This window comes from Pelobates fuscus, chromosome 2 (assembly GCF_036172605.1).
Source record: "Pelobates fuscus isolate aPelFus1 chromosome 2, aPelFus1.pri, whole genome shotgun sequence".
NCBI lineage: Eukaryota > Metazoa > Chordata > Amphibia > Anura > Pelobatidae > Pelobates > Pelobates fuscus.
In genome coordinates, this window is record NC_086318.1 from 354,803,470 (window position 1) to 354,815,571 (window position 12,102).

The following is a 12,102-nucleotide window of genomic DNA, read 5'->3' on the forward strand; positions in this document are numbered from 1 at the left end:
AGGGTGCGAAGGAGCAATTTGCATAAAGGCAAATGCTAGGCCAATGAGCCGAAGGATGGGAATTCGTAGCATGTAGTGAGAATAGTGTGCTGCCGGAAACAAGTGAATTCAGTCGGAGAGAAAGGTAAAAGGGAAATGCTAAGAAGCCAGCGGAAGGAATGGTGCAACAGAGCTCAGGAAGAAACAGGAGTCACGTAAGACACGCCCTAGACATGGGGCGCCATAAACTTTTATTAAACCAATCTTTCAGTCTCCTTAGAACCTGTCAAAAATTGCCAATGCTGACTGTATTTCAAGTCATCAGGGCGGGGTATTGGGTAAAGTTTTCAATTAGCAATAATCACGCCTCGGATTGACCTCATGGGCTACGATACTGCCACTGCGCAAAGCTAGCTGTTCAAGTGGGCCAGCTTTTAAGAGCTACCACGTAAGGACACTTTAAGACAGCGGTGAGAAAAAGTTCATGACCATAAGCCATTGCAAAGGATTATGGGAGGCAATATTCTAATTAGGCCCGCTTCCTCCTACAGGGAAGCTTAAACCCCAACAAATTCCTCGGTCTTCTTATATGGCATCTTGGAATGGTTCCAAACCTATAACAGAGAGTGAGGGCAACCATATCTTGCAGCAAACCTTGTACAATTTTTTTTCTCTCTTTGGAAACAGTTTTGCCAAGATTCTACTACAGCAGCCATTAGGCAGAGTACACAATCCGCTGGTCTACGTTCGTCCCCAAAGTCACACATTTCATGACTCCATCGATAGGAATGACCCTTGCCTAGCACCTGTCTTCTCTTCATCCACACTCAACAGGGCTGAAAGAACATTTGTGGTGGCTTTTTCAAAATTCCATGGTGTTCATTAGTAAGTGCTAGCGACCACCCAGCTATTCCTAAGGTTTGGTCTGATTGTCTCAAGCGGCAATTCACTGCCTTCATCCAGAAAATCTTTTTTTCCCAGAAATTCAATCAAACGTTACGTTCTGTTGGAAGACGTAATATAGGTCTCCAATTCTTTATTTCTTCCATTGCATTGAAGCATACAATAAATCAAAAGAAGTCAGGATAAAAAAATGATGAAAAAAAAGCTGAAAAGTTAAAATAAAAAGTGAAATTCTGGCTTAAAACTGGTCTCCAGAAAACATAGATAATAAAAATGATCAAACCTAGGAAATGATTGTCGCTGCCTGCTTGATGTGGAAAGTAAGAGCCAAAGAAGACGGGTGCCGTGGCTGAAATTATCCTTCGTCAGAATTGGTGAAGTTCTCTATTTTTGTCAAACAAGCAAACACAGGGGAAAGCGCGAACGCAGCCCCCCACTACCATAAATTATGCAGTCGAGTTTCCCACATTTGAGGAAATCGCAGAGGTCAACTGGTACGGAGTGCAATGAACCAGCCTCACTCTGGGAGAGCCACCTTAGGGATCATGGCTATTGCTCCCCTGCCAGGTAAGTATGACATGACGGGTACATTCAAAGGCACGCCCGCTGGGAAGCCTTTCCTTTAGGCTGTGGTGAAATAATAAAGCAAGTTAAAAAAAAAAAAAAAAAAGCAAATAAATAATCCAAATGATAGAAGGCTACAAAAGATTACCAAACCTCGTGGCTGATCGTTGTTTTCCTTAGCTACCAGTAATTTTAGTGCCTTCAGGTGGTTAGGTGTGAATAATTGAGCTGGACTCAGGGTGCGAAGGAGCAATTTGCATAAAGGCAAATGCTAGACCAATGAGCCGAAGGATGGGAATTCGTAGCATGGAGTGAGAATAGTGTGCTGCCGGAAACAAGTGGATTCAGTGGGAGAGAAAGGTAAAAGGGAAATGCTAAGAAGCCAGCGGAAGGAATGGTGCAACAGAGCTCAGGAAGAAACGGGAGTCACGTAAGACACGCCCTAGACATGGGGCGCCATAAACTTTTTTTAAACCAATCTTTCAGTCTCCTTAGAGCCTGTCAAAAATTGCCAATGCTGACTGTATTTCAAGTCATCATGGCGGGGTATTGGGTAAAGTTTTCAATTAGCAATAATCACGCCTCGGATTGACCTCATGGGCTACGATACTGCCACTGCGCAAAGTTAACTGTTCAAGTGGGCCAGCTTTTAAGAGCTACCACGTAAGGACACTTTAAGACAGCGGTGAGAAAAAGTTCATGACCATAAGCCATTGCAAAGGATTGTGGGAGGCAATATTCTAATTAGGCCCGCTTCCTCCTACAGGGAAGCTTAAACCCCAACAAATTCCTCGGTCTTCTTATATGGCATCTTGGAATGGTTCCAAACCTATAACAGAGAGTGAGGGCAACCATATCTTGCAGCAAACCTTGTACAATTTTTTTTCTCTCTTTGGAAACAGTTTTGCCAAGATTCTACTACAGCAGCCATTAGGCAGAGTACACAATCCGCTGGTCTACGTTCGTCCCCAAAGTCACACATTTCATGACTCCATCGATAGGAATGACCCTTGCCTAGCACCTGTCTTCTCTTCATCCACACTCAACAGGGCTGAAAGAACATTTGTGGTGGCTTTTTCAAAATTCCATGGTGTTCATTAGTAAGTGCTAGCGACCACCCAGCTATTCCTAAGGTTTGGTCTGATTGTCTCAAGCGGCAATTCACTGCCTTCATCCAGAAAATCTTTTTTTCCCAGAAATTCAATCAAACGTTACGTTCTGTTGGAAGACGTAATATAGGTCTCCAATTCTTTATTTCTTCCATTGCATTGAAGCATACAATAAATCAAAAGAAGTCAGGATAAAAAAATGATGAAAAAAAAGCTGAAAAGTTAAAATAAAAAGTGAAATTCTGGCTTAAAACTGGTCTCCAGAAAACATAGATAATAAAAATGATCAAACCTAGGAAATGATTGTCGCTGCCTGCTTGATGTGGAAAGTAAGAGCCAAAGAAGACGGGTGCCGTGGCTGAAATTATCCTTCGTCAGAATTGGTGAAGTTCTCTATTTTTGTCAAACAAGCAAACACAGGGGAAAGCGCGAACGCAGCCCCCCACTACCATAAATTATGCAGTCGAGTTTCCCACATTTGAGGAAATCGCAGAGGTCAACTGGTACGGAGTGCAATGAACCAGCCTCACTCTGGGAGAGCCACCTTAGGGATCATGGCTATTGCTCCCCTGCCAGGTAAGTATGACATGACGGGTACATTCAAAGGCACGCCCGCTGGGAAGCCTTTCCTTTAGGCTGTGGTGAAATAATAAAGCAAGTTAAAAAAAAAAAAAAAAAAGCAAATAAATAATCCAAATGATAGAAGGCTACAAAAGATTACCAAACCTCGTGGCTGATCGTTGTTTTCCTTAGCTACCAGTAATTTTAGTGCCTTCAGGTGGTTAGGTGTGAATAATTGAGCTGGACTCAGGGTGCGAAGGAGCAATTTGCATAAAGGCAAATGCTAGACCAATGAGCCGAAGGATGGGAATTCGTAGCATGGAGTGAGAATAGTGTGCTGCCGGAAACAAGTGGATTCAGTGGGAGAGAAAGGTAAAAGGGAAATGCTAAGAAGCCAGCGGAAGGAATGGTGCAACAGAGCTCAGGAAGAAACGGGAGTCACGTAAGACACGCCCTAGACATGGGGCGCCATAAACTTTTTTTAAACCAATCTTTCAGTCTCCTTAGAGCCTGTCAAAAATTGCCAATGCTGACTGTATTTCAAGTCATCATGGCGGGGTATTGGGTAAAGTTTTCAATTAGCAATAATCACGCCTCGGATTGACCTCATGGGCTACGATACTGCCACTGCGCAAAGTTAACTGTTCAAGTGGGCCAGCTTTTAAGAGCTACCACGTAAGGACACTTTAAGACAGCGGTGAGAAAAAGTTCATGACCATAAGCCATTGCAAAGGATTGTGGGAGGCAATATTCTAATTAGGCCCGCTTCCTCCTACAGGGAAGCTTAAACCCCAACAAATTCCTCGGTCTTCTTATATGGCATCTTGGAATGGTTCCAAACCTATAACAGAGAGTGAGGGCAACCATATCTTGCAGCAAACCTTGTACAATTTTTTTTCTCTCTTTGGAAACAGTTTTGCCAAGATTCTACTACAGCAGCCATTAGGCAGAGTACACAATCCGCTGGTCTACGTTCGTCCCCAAAGTCACACATTTCATGACTCCATCGATAGGAATGACCCTTGCCTAGCACCTGTCTTCTCTTCATCCACACTCAACAGGGCTGAAAGAACATTTGTGGTGGCTTTTTCAAAATTCCATGGTGTTCATTAGTAAGTGCTAGCGACCACCCAGCTATTCCTAAGGTTTGGTCTGATTGTCTCAAGCGGCAATTCACTGCCTTCATCCAGAAAATCTTTTTTTCCCAGAAATTCAATCAAACGTTACGTTCTGTTGGAAGACGTAATATAGGTCTCCAATTCTTTATTTCTTCCATTGCATTGAAGCATACAATAAATCAAAAGAAGTCAGGATAAAAAAATGATGAAAAAAAAGCTGAAAAGTTAAAATAAAAAGTGAAATTCTGGCTTAAAACTGGTCTCCAGAAAACATAGATAATAAAAATGATCAAGCCTAGGAAATGATTGTCGCTGCCTGCTTGATGCGGAAAGTAAGAGCCAAAGAAGACGGGTGCCGTGGCTGAAATTATCCTTCGTCAGAATTGGTGAAGTTCTCTATTTTTGTCAAACAAGCAAACACAGGGGAAAGCGCGAACGCAGTCCCCCACTACCATAAATTATGCAGTCGAGTTTCCCACATTTGAGGAAATCGCAGAGGTCAACTGGTACGGAGTGCAATGAACCAGCCTCACTCTGGGAGAGCCACCTTAGGGATCATGGCTATTGCTCCCCTGCCAGGTAAGTATGACATGACGGGTACATTCAAAGGCACGCCCGCTGGGAAGCCTTTCCTTTAGGCTGTGGTGAAATAATAAAGCAAGTTTAAAAAAAAAAAAAAGCAAATAAATAATCCAAATGATAGAAGGCTACAAAAGATTACCAAACCTCGTGGCTGATCGTTGTTTTCCTTAGCTACCAGTAATTTTAGTGCCTTCAGGTGGTTAGGTGTGAATAATTGAGCTGGATTCAGGGTGCGAAGGAGCAATTTGCATAAAGGCAAATGCTAGGCCAATGAGCCGAAGGATGGGAATTCGTAGCATGTAGTGAGAATAGTGTGCTGCCGGAAACAAGTGAATTCAGTGGGAGAGAAAGGTAAAAGGGAAATGCTAAGAAGCCAGCGGAAGGAATGGTGCAACAGAGCTCAGGAAGAAACAGGAGTCACGTAAGACACGCCCTAGACATGGGGCGCCATAAACTTTTATTAAACCAATCTTTCAGTCTCCTTAGAACCTGTCAAAAATTGCCAATGCTGACTGTATTTCAAGTCATCATGGCGGGGTATTGGGTAAAGTTTTCAATTAGCAATAATCACGCCTCGGATTGACCTCATGGGCTACGATACTGCCACTGCGCAAAGCTAGCTGTTCAAGTGGGCCAGCTTTTAAGAGCTACCACGTAAGGACACTTTAAGACAGCGGTGAGAAAAAGTTCATGACCATAAGCCATTGCAAAGGATTATGGGAGGCAATATTCTAATGAGGCCCGCTTCCTCCTACAGGGAAGCTTAAACCCCAACAAATTCCTCGGTCTTCTTATATGGCATCTTGGAATGGTTCCAAACCTATAACAGAGAGTGAGGGCAACCATATCTTGCAGCAAACCTTGTACAATTTTTTTTCTCTCTTTGGAAACAGTTTTGCCAAGATTCTACTACAGCAGCCATTAGGCAGAGTACACAATCGCTGGTCTACGTTCGTCCCCAAAGTCACACATTTCATGACTCCATCGATAGGAATGACCCTTGCCTAGCACCTGTCTTCTCTTCATCCACACTCAACAGGGCTGAAAGAACATTTGTGGTGGCTTTTTCAAAATTCCATGGTGTTCATTAGTAAGTGCTAGCGACCACCCAGCTATTCCTAAGGTTTGGTCTGATTGTCTCAAGCGGCAATTCACTGCCTTGATCCAGAAAATCTTTTTTTCCCAGAAATTCAATCAAACGTTACGTTCTGTTGGAAGACGTAATATAGGTCTCCAATTCTTTATTTCTTCCATTGCATTGAAGCATACAATAAATCAAAAGAAGTCAGGATAAAAAAATGATGAAAAAAAAGCTGAAAAGTTAAAATAAAAAGTGAAATTCTGGCTTAAAACTGGTCTCCAGAAAACATAGATAATAAAAATGATCAAACCTAGGAAATGATTGTCGCTGCTTGCTTTATGTGGAAAGTAAGAGCCAAAGAAGACGGGTGCCGTGGCTGAAATTATCCTTCGTCAGAATTGGTGAAGTTCTCTATTTTTGTCAAACAAGCAAACACAGGGGAAAGCGCGAACGCAGCCCCCCACTACCATAAATTATGCAGTCGAGTTTCCCACATTTGAGGAAATCGCAGAGGTTAACTGGTACGGAGTGCAATGAACCAGCCTCACTCTGGGAGAGCCACCTTAGGGATCATGGCTATTGCTCCCCTGCCAGGTAAGTATGACATGACGGGTACATTCAAAGGCACGCCCGCTGGGAAGCCTTTCCTTTAGGCTGTGGTGAAATAATAAAGCAAGTTAAAAAAAAAAAAAGCAAATAAATAATCCAAATGATAGAAGGCTACAAAAGATTACCAAACCTCGTGGCTGATCGTTGTTTTCCTTAGCTACCAGTAATTTTAGTGCCTTCAGGTGGTTAGGTGTGAATAATTGAGCTGGATTCAGGGTGCGAAGGAGCAATTTGCATAAAGGCAAATGCTAGGCCAATGAGCCGAAGGATGGGAATTCGTAGCATGTAGTGAGAATAGTGTGCTGCCGGAAACAAGTGAATTCAGTGGGAGAGAAAGGTAAAAGGGAAATGCTAAGAAGCCAGCGGAAGGAATGGTGCAACAGAGCTCAGGAAGAAACGGGAGTCACGTAAGACACGCCCTAGACATGGGGCGCCATAAACTTTTATTAAACCAATCTTTCAGTCTCCTTAGAGCCTGTCAAAAATTGCCAATGCTGACTGTATTTCAAGTCATCATGGCGGGGTATTGGGTAAAGTTTTCAATTAGCAATAATCACGCCTCAGATTGACCTCATGGGCTACGATACTGCCACTGCGCAAAGCTAGCTGTTCAAGTGGGCCAGCTTTTAAGAGCTACCACGTAAGGACACTTTAAGACAGCGGTGAGAAAAAGTTCATGACCATAAGCCATTGCAAAGGATTATGGGAGGCAATATTCTAATTAGACCCGCTTCCTCCTACAGGGAAGCTTAAACCCCAACAAATTCCTCTGTCTTCTTATATGGCATCTTGGAATGGTTCCAAACCTATAACAGAGAGTGAGGGCAACCATATCTTGCAGCAAACCTTGTACAATTTTTTTTCTCTCTTTGGAAACAGTTTTGCCAAGATTCTACTACAGCAGCCATTAGGCAGAGTACACAATCCGCTGGTCTACGTTCGTCCCCAAAGTCACACATTTCATGACTCCATCGATAGGAATGACCCTTGCCTAGCACCTGTCTTCTCTTCATCCACACTCAACAGGGCTGAAAGAACATTTGTGGTGGCTTTTTCAAAATTCCATGGTGTTCATTAGTAAGTGCTAGCGACCACCCAGCTATTCCTAAGGTTTGGTCTGATTGTCTCAAGCGGCAATTCACTGCCTTGATCCAGAAAATCTTTTTTTCCCAGAAATTCAATCAAACGTTACGTTCTGTTGGAAGACGTAATATAGGTCTCCAATTCTTTATTTCTTCCATTGCATTGAAGCATACAATAAATCAAAAGAAGTCAGGATAAAAAAATGATGAAAAAAAAGCTGAAAAGTTAAAATAAAAAGTGAAATTCTGGCTTAAAACTGGTCTCCAGAAAACATAGATAATAAAAATGATCAAACCTAGGAAATGATTGTCGCTGCCTGCTTGATGTGGAAAGTAAGAGCCAAAGAAGACGGGTGCCGTGGCTGAAATTATCCTTCGTCAGAATTGGTGAAGTTCTCTATTTTTGTCAAACAAGCAAACACAGGGGAAAGCGCGAACGCAGCCCCCCACTACCATAAATTATGCAGTCGAGTTTCCCACATTTGAGGAAATCGCAGAGGTCAACTGGTACGGAGTGCAATGAACCAGCCTCACTCTGGGAGAGCCACCTTAGGGATCATGGCTATTGCTCCCCTGCCAGGTAAGTATGACATGACGGGTACATTCAAAGGCACGCCCGCTGGGAAGCCTTTCCTTTAGGCTGTGGTGAAATAATAAAGCAAGTTAAAAAAAAAAAAAAAAAAGCAAATAAATAATCCAAATGATAGAAGGCTACAAAAGATTACCAAACCTCGTGGCTGATCGTTGTTTTCCTTAGCTACCAGTAATTTTAGTGCCTTCAGGTGGTTAGGTGTGAATAATTGAGCTGGACTCAGGGTGCGAAGGAGCAATTTGCATAAAGGCAAATGCTAGACCAATGAGCCGAAGGATGGGAATTCGTAGCATGGAGTGAGAATAGTGTGCTGCCGGAAACAAGTGGATTCAGTGGGAGAGAAAGGTAAAAGGGAAATGCTAAGAAGCCAGCGGAAGGAATGGTGCAACAGAGCTCAGGAAGAAACGGGAGTCACGTAAGACACGCCCTAGACATGGGGCGCCATAAACTTTTATTAAACCAATCTTTCAGTCTCCTTAGAGCCTGTCAAAAATTGCCAATGCTGACTGTATTTCAAGTCATCATGGCGGGGTATTGGGTAAAGTTTTCAATTAGCAATAATCACGCCTCGGATTGACCTCATGGGCTACGATACTGCCACTGCGCAAAGTTAACTGTTCAAGTGGGCCAGCTTTTAAGAGCTACCACATAAGGACACTTTAAGACAGCGGTGAGAAAAAGTTCATGACCATAAGCCATTGCAAAGGATTGTGGGAGGCAATATTCTAATTAGGCCCGCTTCCTCCTACAGGGAAGCTTAAACCCCAACAAATTCCTCGGTCTTCTTATATGGCATCTTGGAATGGTTCCAAACCTATAACAGAGAGTGAGGGCAACCATATCTTGCAGCAAACCTTGTACAATTTTTTTTCTCTCTTTGGAAACGGTTTTGCCAAGATTCTACTACAGCAGCCATTAGGCAGAGTACACAATCCGCTGGTCTACGTTCGTCCCCAAAGTCACACATTTCATGACTCCATCGATAGGAATGACCCTTGCCTAGCACCTGTCTTCTCTTCATCCACACTCAACAGGGCTGAAAGAACATTTGTGGTGGCTTTTTCAAAATTCCATGGTGTTCATTAGTAAGTGCTAGCGACCACCCAGCTATTCCTAAGGTTTGGTCTGATTGTCTCAAGCGGCAATTCACTGCCTTGATCCAGAAAATCTTTTTTTTCCCAGAAATTCAATCAAACGTTACGTTCTGTTGGAAGACGTAATATAGGTCTCCAATTCTTTATTTCTTCCATTGCATTGAAGCATACAATAAATCAAAAGAAGTCAGGATAAAAAAATGATGAAAAAAAAGCTGAAAAGTTAAAATAAAAAGTGAAATTCTGGCTTAAAACTGGTCTCCAGAAAACATAGATAATAAAAATGATCAAGCCTAGGAAATGATTGTCGCTGCCTGCTTGATGCGGAAAGTAAGAGCCAAAGAAGACGGGTGCCGTTGCTGAAATTATCCTTCGTCAGAATTGGTGAAGTTCTCTATTTTTGTCAAACAAGCAAACACAGGGGAAATCGCGAACGCAGTCCCCCACTACCATAAATTATGCAGTCGATTTTCCCACATTTGAGGAAATCGCAGAGGTCAACTGGTACGGAGTGCAATGAACCAGCCTCACTCTGGGAGAACCACCTTAGGGATCATGGCTATTGCTCCCCTGCCAGGTAAGTATGACATGGCGGGTACATTCAAAGGCACGCCCGCTGGGAAGCCTTTCCTTTAGGCTGTGGTGAAATAATAAAGCAAGTTAAAAAAAAAAAAAAGCAAATAAATAATCCAAATGATAGAAGGCTACAAAAGATTACCAAACCTCGTGGCTGATCGTTGTTTTCCTTAGCTACCAGTAATTTTAGTGCCTTCAGGTGGTTAGGTGTGAATAATTGAGCTGGATTCAGGGTGCGAAGGAGCAATTTGCATAAAGGCAAATGCTAGGCCAATGAGCCGAAGGATGGGAATTCGTAGCATGTAGTGAGAATAGTGTGCTGCCGGAAACAAGTGAATTCAGTGGGAGAGAAAGGTAAAAGGGAAATGCTAAGAAGCCAGCAGAAGGAATGGTGCAACAGAGCTCAGGAAGAAACGGGAGTCACCTATAACAGAGAGTGAGGGCAACCATATCTTGCAGCAAACCTTGTACAATTTTTTTTCTCTCTTTGGAAACGGTTTTGCCAAGATTCTACTACAGCAGCCATTAGGCAGAGTACACAATCCGCTGGTCTACGTTCGTCCCCAAAGTCACACATTTCATGACTCCATCGATAGGAATGACCCTTGCCTAGCACCTGTCTTCTCTTCATCCACACTCAACAGGGCTGAAAGAACATTTGTGGTGGCTTTTTCAAAATTCCATGGTGTTCATTAGTAAGTGCTAGCGACCACCCAGCTATTCCTAAGGTTTGGTCTGATTGTCTCAAGCGGCAATTCACTGCCTTGATCCAGAAAATCTTTTTTTTCCCAGAAATTCAATCAAACGTTACGTTCTGTTGGAAGACGTAATATAGGTCTCCAATTCTTTATTTCTTCCATTGCATTGAAGCATACAATAAATCAAAAGAAGTCAGGATAAAAAAATGATGAAAAAAAAGCTGAAAAGTTAAAATAAAAAGTGAAATTCTGGCTTAAAACTGGTCTCCAGAAAACATAGATAATAAAAATGATCAAGCCTAGGAAATGATTGTCGCTGCCTGCTTGATGTGGAAAGTAAGAGCCAAAGAAGACGGGTGCCGTGGCTGAAATTATCCTTCGTCAGAATTGGTGAAGTTCTCTATTTTTGTCAAACAAGCAAACACAGGGGAAAGCGCGAACGCAGTCCCCCACTACAATAAATTATGCAGTCGAGTTTCCCACATTTGAGGAAATCGCAGAGGTCAACTGGTACGGAGTGCAAAGAACCAGCCTCACTCTGGGAGAACCACCTTAGGGATCATGGCTATTGCTCCCCTGCCAGGTAAGTATGACATGACGGGTACATTCAAAGGCACGCCCGCTGGGAAGCCTTTCCTTTAGGCTGTGGTGAAATAATAAAGCAAGTTTAAAAAAAAAAAAGCAAATAAATAATCCAAATGATAGAAGGCTACAAAAGATTACCAAACCTCGTGGCTGATCGTTGTTTTCCTTAGCTACCAGTAATTTTAGTGCCTTCAGGTGGTTAGGTGTGAATAATTGAGCTGGATTCAGGGTGCGAAGGAGCAATTTGCATAAAGGCAAATGCTAGGCCAATGAGCCGAAGGATGGGAATTCGTAGCATGTAGTGAGAATAGTGTGCTGCCGGAAACAAGTGAATTCAGTGGGAGAGAAAGGTAAAAGGGAAATGCTAAGAAGCCAGCAGAAGGAATGGTGCAACAGAGCTCAGGAAGAAACGGGAGTCACGTAAGACACGCCCTAGACATGGGGCGCCATAAACTTTTATTAAACCAATCTTTCAGTCTCCTTAGAGCCTGTCAAAAATTGCCAATGCTGACTGTATTTCAAGTCATCATGGCGGGGTATTGGGTAAAGTTTTCAATTAGCAATAATCACGCCTCGGATTGACCTCATGGGCTACGATACTGCCACTGCGCAAAGTTAACTGTTCAAGTGGGCCAGCTTTTAAGAGCTACCACATAAGGACACTTTAAGACAGCGGTGAGAAAAAGTTCATGACCATAAGCCATTGCAAAGGATTGTGGGAGGCAATATTCTAATTAGGCCCGCTTCCTCCTACAGGGAAGCTTAAACCCCAACAAATTCCTCGGTCTTCTTATATGGCATCTTGGAATGGTTCCAAACCTATAACAGAGAGTGAGGGCAACCATATCTTGCAGCAAACCTTGTACAATTTTTTTTCTCTCTTTGGAAACGGTTTTGCCAAGATTCTACTACAGCAGCCATTAGGCAGAGTACACAATCCGCTGGTCTACGTTCGTCCCCAAAGTCACA

General features: G+C 42.9%; 14 non-coding genes across 14 annotated transcripts; all 14 read right to left on the reverse strand.

The window, feature by feature from the left end:
* Positions 1-250: 250 nt before the first annotated feature.
* On the reverse strand, positions 251-391 carry LOC134593767 (U4 spliceosomal RNA). Its single transcript, XR_010090202.1, has one exon. It is a non-coding gene; the product is annotated as a U4 spliceosomal RNA (small nuclear RNA).
* An 899-nt stretch (positions 392-1,290) lies between these two features.
* LOC134590327 (U1 spliceosomal RNA) lies at positions 1,291-1,457 on the reverse strand. Its single transcript, XR_010087268.1, has one exon. It is a non-coding gene; the product is annotated as a U1 spliceosomal RNA (small nuclear RNA).
* A 475-nt stretch (positions 1,458-1,932) lies between these two features.
* On the reverse strand, positions 1,933-2,073 carry LOC134592907 (U4 spliceosomal RNA). Its single transcript, XR_010089465.1, has one exon. It is a non-coding gene; the product is annotated as a U4 spliceosomal RNA (small nuclear RNA).
* Positions 2,074-2,972: 899 nt separating this feature from the next.
* On the reverse strand, positions 2,973-3,139 carry LOC134590328 (U1 spliceosomal RNA). Its single transcript, XR_010087269.1, has one exon. It is a non-coding gene; the product is annotated as a U1 spliceosomal RNA (small nuclear RNA).
* Positions 3,140-3,614: 475 nt separating this feature from the next.
* Positions 3,615-3,755, reverse strand: LOC134592908 (U4 spliceosomal RNA). The gene has a single exon (XR_010089466.1). It is a non-coding gene; the product is annotated as a U4 spliceosomal RNA (small nuclear RNA).
* Positions 3,756-4,654: 899 nt separating this feature from the next.
* On the reverse strand, positions 4,655-4,821 carry LOC134590007 (U1 spliceosomal RNA). The gene has a single exon (XR_010086996.1). It is a non-coding gene; the product is annotated as a U1 spliceosomal RNA (small nuclear RNA).
* Positions 4,822-5,293: 472 nt separating this feature from the next.
* Positions 5,294-5,434, reverse strand: LOC134593410 (U4 spliceosomal RNA). Its single transcript, XR_010089896.1, has one exon. It is a non-coding gene; the product is annotated as a U4 spliceosomal RNA (small nuclear RNA).
* An 898-nt stretch (positions 5,435-6,332) lies between these two features.
* LOC134590476 (U1 spliceosomal RNA) lies at positions 6,333-6,499 on the reverse strand. Its single transcript, XR_010087394.1, has one exon. It is a non-coding gene; the product is annotated as a U1 spliceosomal RNA (small nuclear RNA).
* A 470-nt stretch (positions 6,500-6,969) lies between these two features.
* Positions 6,970-7,110, reverse strand: LOC134593468 (U4 spliceosomal RNA). Its single transcript, XR_010089945.1, has one exon. It is a non-coding gene; the product is annotated as a U4 spliceosomal RNA (small nuclear RNA).
* An 899-nt stretch (positions 7,111-8,009) lies between these two features.
* On the reverse strand, positions 8,010-8,176 carry LOC134590329 (U1 spliceosomal RNA). The gene has a single exon (XR_010087270.1). It is a non-coding gene; the product is annotated as a U1 spliceosomal RNA (small nuclear RNA).
* Positions 8,177-8,651: 475 nt separating this feature from the next.
* Positions 8,652-8,792, reverse strand: LOC134592909 (U4 spliceosomal RNA). The gene has a single exon (XR_010089467.1). It is a non-coding gene; the product is annotated as a U4 spliceosomal RNA (small nuclear RNA).
* Positions 8,793-9,692: 900 nt separating this feature from the next.
* Positions 9,693-9,859, reverse strand: LOC134591367 (U1 spliceosomal RNA). Its single transcript, XR_010088156.1, has one exon. It is a non-coding gene; the product is annotated as a U1 spliceosomal RNA (small nuclear RNA).
* A 1,113-nt stretch (positions 9,860-10,972) lies between these two features.
* LOC134591132 (U1 spliceosomal RNA) lies at positions 10,973-11,139 on the reverse strand. The gene has a single exon (XR_010087954.1). It is a non-coding gene; the product is annotated as a U1 spliceosomal RNA (small nuclear RNA).
* Positions 11,140-11,609: 470 nt separating this feature from the next.
* Positions 11,610-11,750, reverse strand: LOC134592911 (U4 spliceosomal RNA). The gene has a single exon (XR_010089468.1). It is a non-coding gene; the product is annotated as a U4 spliceosomal RNA (small nuclear RNA).
* Between the last annotated feature and the right edge of the window lie 352 nt (positions 11,751-12,102).